The following is a 13,291-nucleotide window of genomic DNA, read 5'->3' on the forward strand; positions in this document are numbered from 1 at the left end:
CAGTACAACACACTGCAGAACAGTACAACACAGTGCAGAATAGTACAACACAGTGCTGAACAGTACAACACAGTACAGAACAGTGTTTGTAGTGTAGTAAATATGTTAGTCACTGGTTTTGTAAATATTGTATAGCACTGACATTTGTAATAAAGAATTTTGTAAAAAAAAAGTACAGAACAGTAGAACCCAGTGCAGAACAGTACAACACAGCGCAGAACAGTACAACACAGTACAGAATAGTACAACACAGTACAGAACAGTAGAACACAGTACAGAACAGTACAACACAGTGCAGAACAGTACAACACAGTGCAGAACAGTACAACACAGCGCAGAACAGTACAACACAGGACAACACAGTACAGAACAGTACAACACAGTGCAGAACAGTACAACATAGTGCAGAACAGAACAGTACAACACAGTGCAGAATAGTACAACACAGTGCAGAACAGTACAACACAGTGCCGAACAGTACAACACAGTGTCGAACAGTATAACACAGTACAGAACAGTACAACACAGTGCAGAACAGTACAGAACGGTACAACACGGTACAGAACAGTACAACACAGTACACAATGCAGAACAGTACAACACAGTACAGAACAGTACAACACAGTACAGAACAGTACAACACAGCGCAGAACAGTACAACACAGTGCAGAACAGTACAACACAGTACAGAACAGTACAACACAGTGCAGAACAGTATAACACAGTACAGAAAAGTACAAAACAGTACAGAACAGTACAACACAGTACAGAACAGTACAACACAGGACAACACAGTACAAAACAGTACAACACAGTACAGAACAGAACAGTACAACACAGTGCAGGATAGTACAACACAGTGCAGAACAGTACAACACAGTGCCGAACAGTACAACACAGTGGAGAACAGTACAACACAGTACAGAACAGTATAACATAGTACAGAACAGTACAACACAGTACAGAACAGTACAACACAGTGCAGAACAGTACAACACACTGCAGAACAGTACAACACACTGCAGAACAGTACAACACAGTGCAGAATAGTACAACACAGTGCTGAACAGTACAACACAGTACAGAACAGTGTTTGTAGTGTAGTAAATATGTTAGTCACTGGTTTTGTAAATATTGTATAGCACTGACATTTGTAATAAAGAATTTTGTAAAAAAAAAGTACAGAACAGTAGAACCCAGTGCAGAACAGTACAACACAGCGCAGAACAGTACAACACAGTACAGAATAGTACAACACAGTACAGAACAGTAGAACACAGTACAGAACAGTACAACACAGTGCAGAACAGTACAACACAGTGCAGAACAGTACAACACAGCGCAGAACAGTACAACACAGGACAACACAGTACAGAACAGTACAACACAGTGCAGAACAGTACAACATAGTGCAGAACAGAACAGTACAACACAGTGCAGAATAGTACAACACAGTGCAGAACAGTACAACACAGTGCCGAACAGTACAACACAGTGTCGAACAGTATAACACAGTACAGAACAGTACAACACAGTGCAGAACAGTACAGAACGGTACAACACGGTACAGAACAGTACAACACAGTACACAATGCAGAACAGTACAACACAGTACAGAACAGTACAACACAGTACAGAACAGTACAACACAGCGCAGAACAGTACAACACAGTGCAGAACAGTACAACACAGTACAGAACAGTACAACACAGTGCAGAACAGTATAACACAGTACAGAAAAGTACAAAACAGTACAGAACAGTACAACACAGTACAGAACAGTACAACACAGGACAACACAGTACAAAACAGTACAACACAGTACAGAACAGAACAGTACAACACAGTACAGAACAGTACAACACAGATGACACAGTACGGAACAGTACAACACAGTGCAGAACAGTACAACACAGTACAGAACAGTACAACACAGTGCAGAACAGTACAACACAGTACGGAACAGTACAACACAGTGCAGAACAGTACAACACAGCACAGCACAGAACAGTACAACACAGGACAACACAGTACAGAAAAGTACAACACAGTGCAGAACAGTACAACACAGCACAGAACAGTACAACACAGTACAACACGGTATAGGCCCTTCGGCTCACCATGCCAACCTTTCAACCTACTCCAAGATCAATCTAACATTTCTCTCCCACTTAGCCCACTATTTTTCTTTCCCTTGCATTAGCTATTTCTGCGCTGGAAAATGGTTCTGGCTGACCATTCTACCTATGCCTCTTATAATCTTATACACCTCTGTCAAGTCACTTCTCATCCGCCTTTACTCCAAAGGGAAAAGCCTTAGTTCACTCAGCCTATCCTCATAAGACATGTTCTTCAATCCAGGCAGCATCCTGGTAAATCTCCTCTGCACTCTCTCTGAAGGTTTGACATCCTTCCTAGAATAAGGTGACCAGAATTGAACACAATCCTCCAAGTGTGGTCTAAGTAGAGTTTTATAAAACTGCAACTTTAACTTGTGGCTCTTGAACTCAGTTCCCTGACTAATGAAGGCCAACATACTATGTGCCTTCCAAACCATCCCAACAACTTGAGGGATCTATGGACATGGAGTCCAATTTCCCTGTTTTCCTCAACACTACTAGAAATCCTACCATTAACTTTGTACTCTGCCTTCAAGTTCGACCTTCCGAAGTGAATCACTTTACACTTCTCCAGAATGGACTCCATCTGCCACTTCTCAGCCCAGTTCTGCATCCTATCATTGCCCCACTGTGACCCACAACAACCTTCTGCACTATCCAGAACACCATCAAACCTACAGATAATAAAATAATGGCTGTTGGCCAGGAGTGCATTGGACTATTTGAGTTTAGAAGTTACAAAGGCAATATTCAGGGCTTCTACATCTAATGAGCAATTGAGGGCTATGGATGTAATGGAGATCACAAATGAGATTACCATAAAGAAGAAGACATTGGACAACTATTGCCATGAAGGCTGCCTGTCCCACATGAACAGCCAAGAAAAGAGTTCAATAATAACTTTTCAAACTGTAGCTGTTTTCATGCAAATATTTAATCATCTTTGGCTCAATAATTAACTGTAAAATTAGTGCAATGCCAAGTAGGTACTGACTCAAAAAGCTGCCCTTCCTGTCAATTTTGTATCAGCAATATGTTGAACATTTTTGTTAAATATTTATTATTTTAAATCCAGCAGTTACTTATAAACTATTATCAAGAAAAATTATTTCAATTACTATTCAATCAAACGGTTAATGAAGAAATGGTAATATGCAAGACAATAAAATGACAGCTTAAGGCTGCATATGCATAATCAATGAGTTTTATAAGTTCTGGAGTCATTTGTTTTTCTTACTAGGACAAAATTATAGTTTAATGACTCTTACAAAGTATTAAATAACCAAAGTTTCTGATGTGATTTTAATTTGTGAGTGACACTTTGCTAAAGGTGGAAAGATCACTTTATGTAGAGTTGAATTAGTTTAGAATATTAAACAATCAAATATAATGGATGAACAGAGGAAATATTATTCTAGGATGGATGGACAGATTCAGCATGAAAGAATAAATATTGAATTGATTTGTTTCTTTTGAGGAAAAAGTCATAGGTAGAATCAATTTGTTTTCACATAAAAATAGAACATGTTTATGGTTGACTATCAAAATTATATGATGCATTTAAAGGGTAACTTCAAGAAGACGCTAATAAAAGCCTTCTCCCGGACTATGTAAACTTGTGTATAAATACCACTGGTTATATCTCCGCGGAAGTCACTAGTCTAGAAACACGTCTAGAAAGGCTGTGTGCGTTGAGGCCGAACAGTTCGAACATTCCATCTCCACTGGTGTTCGGTGTCGGCATTGACTTACAGCTGTAGACATTACACAGTGCGTTTGAGTTTAATTTCCCCATGTTTGGGATTTTCACTTTAACTGGACCTGTACAGGAAAATTGCTCCACGATATAAGTTGAAAACTGATAAAATTCTGCAGGGTGTGTGCAGACACTGGGACCCAGACAGGCCGCTGTGCTTCCAGACTTGTAGGAACCTTAAAAATTGAAGGCAGCAGTTTCAGTGGCCAAATGATGAAGGCGATAGAGAGTGTAAAGTATCGCCAATCAATGCTAAAGATCAATAATCCAACAATAAATAAAGACATCAGCTCGTACGAAATAAGTGCACTCGTGAAGAAGCCATTATTCAAACGATGTGAAACTTCTTTCTGTGAAGACACGCTTTAGTTTACTCAAATCTCAGCTTGTTCTGAAAATTTAGCGGTGGCTGACGTCAAGCCGATGACGCCATCGAGTAGCGAAAAGGGTTGACGTCATTCCAGGGGGGGTCCCAGGACGACGTCACGCTTTTCCCAGGGCCATGACCTCGCCAGAAAGTTCAGGGCAATAAACATCATGCTTGGGAGTTCTCGTCCTGGGCGGGGAATCGGGGGAGGACCGCAAGAAGTAGCGCTCGGGGCTCTGTCCTAAAAAAAGATGAATGCGGGAAACATTGTTATCGAGGAACATAATGGCTATTAAATCAGGAAAAAAAGTAAACAGATGATCTTCAGAAAGCAAACGATAACCAGAATCAGCATCGTTGTGTGTCGCTTTCCTTTATTCCGTAGTGTCTTTATGAAAGGCGCTGGTGTTGGGGGAGGGTTATTCAGTAGAGAGGGCTGCTCTTAAACAACACTTCGGAATATTGTCAATCCAACAATGGCCGAGTTTAGGAAGTTTGGAGTATTGCAGGTTCTCTTCGGATCACAGAATCCGGAATTTTAGTTGGGGGAAACACATTTCCGCCCCGCCACCACCCCCTCCCATATAAAAAAAACAAGTAAATGTGGCGGGGGCGCCGGTGTTTGTAACAAAGGGAGCGGGCTGACTGGCCAAAGCGAGATACTGGGACTGGGGAAAAGCGGAGAGGATCTGGAAAAGAGATTAGATTTCGCTTCTCTCTCATCAATTTTATGGTTAATGTCAAGCGGCTCCATTGTGGGAGAAGAGGCACGTCAGCTAGCTATAAATTCGTGAGCAGAGTGGCAGCGCAGAGCGCATCTGTTTGACCGAGTACATTGCCTCTCATACTGTATGGAGACAGGTAGAATCCTGTTTGAGCACCATCTATCAGCAAACCAGAGTCAATCCGGGACAAATATAAACCTACCAGACATTTACTACCGAGTTTTCTCTAGGAAACATTTTCGATCTGCCGCCTGCGCCATCTCGGTATGTTCTTTTGCTTTTAATTTTGTTTTTATCTCGCTGTATTTTTTCCCGTCGCAAATTGTTTGATAATCACGACAATGTATGAGAGGGAAAGAGGAAGGAAAGCAGAAATAAAGCGGCCTACTGTAGCTAAAATATGTGCACACGGTGTAAAGAAGATGCCCTAAGATCACTGACCGCACGGTCTCCTAGTTACAAGGAATATAAGCTTAACACTGGAGCACTCGCCTTTTATCGTGCAGAGGAATGTAAGGTTGCATTTTCATTTTTAAATTAAAAATAACTTTTAAACAAGTCAAAGCACCCAATTTATAAAGAAAAATATCCACTCATTTAAAACCGTGATGACAGGGGCAAGATGTTGCTTTGGGTTTACTGGAAATCTGGGAAGAAAGAAAAGTGCAATTATGAGCAGAATTTGTAAGTAATTTGTATTTTTCACACACCGCCGGCTTATTTATACCTCCGTTATCAATGTTTGGGAGTATAGTGCAGCGAGAATGGTCGACCCCCTTATTTCAGCTTTGCAATGTGTTAAAGTGTCGTTAATACTCATTTTAAACTTCAGATTCCGAGACCAATGTTTGTTTCCAACTTCAGCATACGTGTCAAATGGTAAAGAATAAAATATGTAGTAATTAAGAGAATTTTCATTTATCGGTGGATGTTGTATTAATTTGGAAAGGGATGATTTCGCCTGTAGATTTTTTTAAAAAAGATTGTCTTTCGTGTTTCTATTCCTGCCGAGAAACTGTCGGTGTATCTGAACTCAAGGCAAATGCACCCTTAACAAACGGCTGCAAAATCAAACGCGTGGCACTATAAAATAATCTGAGGTGGCGAAAATGCCATTCACCAGATTGTCCCATATTTCTGACAAATATATTTAACAGTGCCTTTTGTCGCTCTGATTTTTGAGAATAGTTTTATTTTACCCGGCGTTGATCTTCTGCTCATTGATTGTTACATCTTATTATTTTAAAAGTGTACAGAAACTGACAGGGCTTCAACCACGGGATTACAAATACATTGCCAATTAGATCTTATTTTGCAGGTTTAAAGCAAATAGATTAAACACTTTTGAGTTACCGTGCCATTTAAAACCTCAAACGTCTTTTGTTTTTTAATCAAATTATTGCAGAAATTCGAGTATTTTCTTTGGCAATGGACAGATAGTAGGTCGGCTGGCGTGGAGGAAGTGAAATCATGCAGAACGCTGTAATCTCTCCACTATCCGCTGAGTCCCCTTTTTTTAAAAAAAAGATTCATATTGGCGAATAAAACGTAGTCTTGATTACAGGGACATCACGGGGAAAGAGGGGTCGGGTTGTAAAAGCAGAACATCTTTACCCTTTCCATTTATTTATTTTATTGCTTATTGTGTCTTAAACAACAAAAGCGGAATGAAAGGAGTTCGAAAGGGGAACCCCGCGGTTGGAGAACTGTTTGTAATGAGGGAGTGTAATCAGCGACTATCTTATTGTTTTTTACTGACTGATGCAAGGTTGTTAATTATCTCCTTAAAATTCAAAGGGGGGAAAACACTTAAAACAAAACAGATAGTTTGCAAGGCAATAGAAGTTGATTTTTTTCAGCGCCTGTGCTGGAGATAATAAAAGGCGCCATCGTTATCTGTATACAATAGGATTCGGACTGCCCATCGTTGTAAAAAAGTAATCTATGGAATCGGTTTAGCATTAAGTAAACGTACATAAATAAAATATGTGATAAATTTTACCTTGGATATTACCGGAGGTTGAAAAGTAATGCTATAAAATAAGCGTCATTGCCAAGGTTTTAATATTGGTGTTGAAATATATGTATGAAATGGAGAGACGAATCTGTGTGTGTGTGTGTGTGTGTGTGTGTGTATATGCTTTAAGACTTTATTCCAGGGATTCAGTCATGCCGATGTGACATGGGGGAATTCTCCAGCGAGTAGCCGCCTCGGAGCACACCCAGAGCGGGGAGAGAGTGCGCAGCGGCCAGGCTTCATTGAAATCGACGTGGAAGTCCACAAACAAACGCTATGTGAGATCAACCATCACGAGGACATACTTATATTGTAAATCAGCGTGTTATTCTATTGTAAACAGAGGGTTTCATTCGTGCCATTTTACATTCGCTGCTTTGCAATTCATTTCATGTCCGCGTTTTGTCTCTTTAAACAGATGGTACAAAAGATAAATCCGGCCCATCAGCACAATTCCCAGAAACTGTGAAATATAGGGAGCTCTTACCAAAACACAGCACACGAGACGAGCCCGGAGGTTGCAAAGACTGTTGTTTAACGTTTGTGTGTGCAAGAATTTTATAAGACAGACGCCGATTGACTCAGAAATAGATATTGTATACATTGCTGACATTATTTTATAGGAGAAAGGATTATTTTGTTTCATTTGAACAAATATTAGTTATATAAATGCAAGGGTTTTCTTACACAACTTCCCCCCCTCCCAGCACACGTTACACTTTCCCCCTATACCTCGGTATCACATATCTTGGATATTTAAAACCCTCTACCCTCTCAGTTCACCGAATCAAGTGGGTATTGACACCAGTTTCGTCCGTTCTAATCATTCCAATGTCTATCTCTTCCTACGAAGTTTGTTATATCATATATCTCCCCTTTTCTGATCCTTTCCCTTTCTCCCCCTATTCCTCGCAATCCATTCTGTAAAACAAACACATTTTACTTTGATTAACTGTAGATTCCAAGCCACAACCTTCCCCGTCTTCCGTCTGATAAGATCTGAAACCGAAAGTCGATTTCGCGCTGCTCCGCGCCCGCCAAAAAAAAGTGTAACCGTCCCGTCCGCAAATTTACACTGCCACCGAATTTGTGTCTGATGGCTGACATCTTCCCAAAATAGACCAACTAATTTTACAATTGCCTAGAAAGTATTGGGTCCAGGGAATTGAGAGGAGGGGCGAGGTTGTCGATTTAAAATAGATTTTTTTTTTGAAAGCAGCTTGTTTTAAGATCAGCAGACTCCCACGGTGCGAGCGCACGGTGTCAAACTCCCTGGTATATACGGATTTTACATTCGAGCTCCTTCCGCCAAATATCGGTTGTTGAAATCCGAGCTCTCCTGAATGTTTCAATGCGCCTCACTCCGAGGCCACAGCTACCTCCACCCGACCCGTCCTCGGTTGCAATTCGAACCGAAAGAGGAATTTTTATCTCGAGGGTGGGGGTGGAAAACAGTCTCGGTTCGTTGTTCCTTCTGAGAACTGCTACAGAGCCTCCGGCGTGGAAGTTCACACAACGCGGAACAGTCCAATCCAATATTAAAATGGCCATCTGCACGCAGTGTATATCATTTATTTAGATCGGTAATTAAATTCACTACAATACATAAATTCATCAACAGATAGCGATTGCTAATAACCATCGTGCATATTGAGCATCGATTGTGTTTTCGTCATATTGCTATGCAATAAATTGATAATTAACAACTCCGGCAAGTCATAAAATCCTTTTAGTTTAAGCACAATAAGTTTTTTTTTGTTAGGAACGCTCGAGTTTATTTCCCCTGCTCTTTTAAACTAGCAACCATTAAAACAGGAACCTCCACTGCTAAGCGTGCATTTCAAACGGAGAGCAAGGCTAAGCGACAAAAAGCGTGGGCTAAAGTCTGTTAATTTTAAAGAAAATCTGATACATTGTCAGAAATAAGCAGCTCACTTGTCGCGTAAATGCAACACAAATTAAACAATTGTTTAAATAATTACTCATGGATACATAAAGAAAAACTCAAAACATTTATCTCCGGTTGAAGGTTTGATCGCACCTCGCATACATACATTTGCGGGCACGTGAGTCCTCCCGTAAATGAACGATCGTGACGGATCTAATCAGAAATTGCCAAATCCATTTTAAAAATCTACCAAAGCAACAATATCCACAAAAGGAAATGCTAAAAGCTTAACTCGAATAATGTAAGCTAGCCCGCCTTTGCCCTGCTGTTCATAGAAATAACATTAGAATTTTTAATAAAATGCTAAAAAAAACTTATCGAGCAAGCAGGAATTAAATCTGTAGTTATTGGGATCTTTCTCCTGCAAATGTACAATCGATAGAAATTGTTGACTTAAATTATATTGCTCTGTGAAGTTAAATGTTAGTGAAATTTTGATGTTAAGAAGACCAGTTTCTTTGATTACTGGCGACATATATTTGTAATAAAATGCACTCGCGCGCTATGAAGTAGACGCTCTCAATTGCTAAATTTAGCGACAAAACTGAGAGTCTCCATATTTCTACGGGAATGTCTGACTGAGGAATCCAGATTAGAACCTAAGCGATTTGTTTAATATTTTTATAGGCGCAGAATTTGTTGGAGAGGCCATCTCATCTCCTCAAGTTGATTTGAGAGCTCGCGGCCGAGCAGTTTATATTGTTCCTGTACTCCCATTACACAGTGCTTACTTAAGCATCAGGGCGATTACGCCGTGTACGTGGCGGCTCCCCAAGCAGGTTCGGAGTCGGAGCTCCGCGTTCACACACATGCTATCAAGAATCAAGCAGCAGAAATTCACTTGTCAGGGGAAGATAGCGGTAGAGAAATCGCTTTCACACCAGCCGAGTTTGGGATTTCTTTCCACGGTGTATCCACGTGCTCCCTACTCCTAAATTTGGATCCCTGTTAAAGAGAACAAAACTAGAGAGTGAACTCCTGGAACAGGTACATTAACTCGACCAAGCAACCTTCAAAACGCAATTGAATCAGTTGTGCATTTTTATCTCATTGCACGACTACTTTCTTCTCCTCCAGCAGACTTGTTTGAAACAAAACGATCAGATTTGGCCGGGTTCCTGAAGCCGCCACCGTTTTTAGTAATCGTAGTGTCTTTAGATTTATTTATACACTAAATACGGCAAAGTTCAGTACGCAATCAGTTCAAAAACGCTAAAATGAAAGGCCTAGCAGCCGTGCATTACTATCTTTATTTTCAAACATTTAGGCCAGATTCCTTAATGATAGTAACTTTACGATATAGCACGGGACCGCCGCTCAACATTGTACAAATAGTATTTTAATTTTTTTTTGGATAAAAGTTATGCAAGCCTAAAGAGGAAATGTCTAACCTTATGAGGTATTTCAGCTTTTTATGTGTTTTCTTTGATTTTCTGTTAGTCACTTAAAATTGTAATACCAAGTACGAATGGACATCTGGTTTACCTTTGGAACACTTTATCTTAATTGATGTTTTAAAGTGTTCTTTATGACGATCGGTAGGTTCCAAAAGCTAAAACCAGATCTTCGCCCCTTCCCTTTTTAAAAAAAATGCAACACTTTGGGTACGTGATCTGTATAAAATGTCTGAAATTCTAATTAAACAGGCGATTTAAAAACGCACCAGGCATCACTGCATGTAGACTGCTTTTTAGATTTTTCGAGCCCCGTTTAATTTTACGTTTTTCATCAATAAAATGCCTCGTAATGAAGTAACCGTGCCAATAGCTTCTACCATTTACGAGAATGACCTCAACAGCTTATAATGTAACACAGATGCTGTATCCTATTAGAGAGATTTCTCACATTCACTCAGAGCTCGGTGGATTAAAGTAACAGCCTCCTCCTTACAATCTATATTGAAATCATGCAGCAAGATAACTGACTGGTGCCTTTCTATTTAAATGTTCTCTTTTCCCTACAGAGCGCGATTTTCTCTCAGAATTGACTCCTATTTCATCTCAGATGTTTTCTGACGGTCATGCTTTCGAATCAGACCCAAAGCCGAGAGATCACCGTTTGGCTGGTCGGCTCTGAATGCATGATAGCCGTCTAAACCCGACAGTTTTCGGCAAGGGAAAGCCAGATGTTGGCACTGTAGGTTTTAACACTTTTAATGGGTATTTGTGTCTGCGCTTCGTGTCTATTTTAATCTATACACCAATTCACAACTGGCTTGCAAATCCTTGAAAAATTAATGAAATATACAGGTACAAAATTTTCAAGCAGTAATTGAATAGTGTTTTTTTTACCTATCGTCCCCTCCTGCGCTTTTTTTTTTTGCAAAACCGTTTTTAAGAAGCGTCCTGTTTCTCTTCCCTTTTTTTTGTGTTTTGCGTTGCCTTGCAAGCATGCAGAGAGTAGCCTCCGGCCTCTGGTGACAAGTCCTCGTTCCGGTAGTTGGATCTGGGTGTAAGATCGAAGGAAACTGTCAGTCAGTGATGCTTCATTGATCACGCACAATCCTCTTTGCAGGACTTGCCTTCTTCAACAGCCATCAGTCATTTTGCATTAATTATCCAATCCACTGGTCCTCCAGGCTTCAACAGGGCTCCTCTGTGCACACACTGTTGGTGCAAGCGAGTGAGTGAGAGAGAGAGAAAGAGCGAGAAAAGAGTGAGAAGCACAAACGCGAGAAATTCAAGTTAAAAGTCGAATGAACGAACGAGGTGCATAGAGTTATACGCGAATAAGTACGATCGGGGAGCTGGGATTGCCCCAGGAGGTAGTGAAGAAGCGATAAAGAAAATAGAATTAACAAATGTGTTTAAACCCACCTCAGTTTGTCATTTACCTCTTTTGAACTCTGCACCGAAGCATGAAGCAAGTCCACGCAAATACAAGCACACACACCATCGTCAGTTTACTGCAAGCACATTGCCCTCCAAACTTCCTCTTCGCGCCAGGCGACTTGTATTGAATTTCTTCACCCTTTCGTGCACAATTGCTCGTTCCAACTCCTTCAGATCTCACGGTCCCCCCCCCTTCTCTGATCTTGCACTGAAGTACGTTAAAGCATTTGTATCTTCCTCGTGTTCGCCGCGATGCACCTTCCAGTACTTTAAAGAAGTCTTATCCATTTGTTGCTTCTCAATGTATTCCGTTTTGTCGGAGTAATCTTTGTGCCTCCTTCCTGCTGTTGGAAAGTCTGCTGCCTCGCTTTTACTGTTTCCTTTCAGGCACCTCTTTTTGTCTTCCATAGTTCTTTCACATTCTGTCCTTTTCTTCTTCCTCGTTGCTTATCCCACTTCCTCACTGCTCTGAAACTCTTTTTCCCCGGGTTTCCGCATTTTTCCGCGCACTTGCCTCTCCCCCCATCAAAGAGTATTTCTCTGCAAAGATCACCTTCCTCCTGCACTACATCTCCACTCTTTCACTCTTCCCCTTTTCTGCTCAAGGGCCATTTGGGTCTCTTCGGAGGCCGCCGCGAAACCGTCACTTCCCTTTATATCTCTCTCCAGGCAACTCTCGGCCAGGGGCGCCCCGAAACCGTCGCCGCGCCCTAATTGCTTTTCATGCAGCCCGGTGCGGACTGGCCGCGAGCCAATCAGAGGCTTGTTTACACTGGTTGATTGACAGAAAACTGGCAAGCCGCCAGCCAATGGAAGTCTTGTTTACACAGGATGATTGACAAGAGCCCGGGATTGCTAGCAGTGCGTGCCTCATTGTACAGACAAGTTGTTGAAGTAAGAAATCTTTTAGTGCTCGTGCTCACTGCAACCTTTTCAGAAGTGTAGCATGTCACATAGCGTCCAGATAATTAAAAATTATTTTCTTTTTGTTTCTTTCACTATAAGGCAGTGTATACTCGGAATTCCAGTAAGTACACGTTTTTGCTACATATATACAATAAAAGTCAAAATACAAACATAAGAATTGAAATATTTGTTATTTTAACTGTAACCTAATGTTTATCGGTCTGTGTTTGTTATTAAAGCAATGTAATCAACAAACCGTTCTGGAATTTTGTTTGTTAAAATCCCATTTTTGTCCGTGCATAAAACGGAAACAGAAGCTCCAAGCGGGCGGCTGTGGTTGGACATCCGCTCTAGGCGCTCTCTCGTCCGGCTTGACTCGAGAGGACAGTTCGCACTGAGCAGATCCCATTCGCCTCCCCGAAACACCTCAGATGCGTCCCAGTTTTTGAGGGGGGAAAAAAAACAACCGAATTAAAGTAGAAAGCCTCTGAGAGCGTCGCGTTGTTTTCGATATAATGAAGAAGACAGTGAGCAGAGGGAGCGGTCTCTCTAGCAGCTTTCTTATCGACTGTAACGATACGGAATGTCTCATCCCTTTTCGGCAATTCGAGAGACGGTCTC

The 13,291-nt window shown here is 41.0% G+C and overlaps 1 protein-coding gene and 1 long non-coding RNA gene across 3 annotated transcripts in view; one reads left to right on the forward strand and one right to left on the reverse strand.

Moving 5' to 3' along the window:
- Positions 1 to 8,511: 8,511 nt before the first annotated feature.
- On the reverse strand, positions 8,512 to 12,429 carry LOC140187271 (uncharacterized). Of its 2 annotated transcripts, none has more exons than XR_011883044.1 (3): positions 11,767 to 12,429; positions 11,225 to 11,539; positions 8,512 to 9,878 (listed from the first exon to the last, which is right to left on the reverse strand). It is a non-coding gene; the product is annotated as an uncharacterized lncRNA (long non-coding RNA). The 2 variants fall into 2 exon arrangements; XR_011883043.1 differs by having other exon boundaries at positions 11,750 to 12,429.
- Positions 12,430 to 12,658: 229 nt separating this feature from the next.
- Positions 12,659 to 13,291, forward strand: part of bahcc1b (BAH domain and coiled-coil containing 1b) — a 277,518-nt gene continuing 276,885 nt past the window's right edge. The window contains exon 1 of the mRNA XM_072242674.1: positions 12,659 to 12,791. The gene's annotated coding sequence lies outside the window, so the exon portion shown is untranslated. The remainder of the gene's footprint in view (positions 12,792 to 13,291) is intronic.

The sequence above is a fragment of the Mobula birostris genome, chromosome 24 (assembly GCF_030028105.1).
Source record: "Mobula birostris isolate sMobBir1 chromosome 24, sMobBir1.hap1, whole genome shotgun sequence".
NCBI lineage: Eukaryota > Metazoa > Chordata > Chondrichthyes > Myliobatiformes > Myliobatidae > Mobula > Mobula birostris.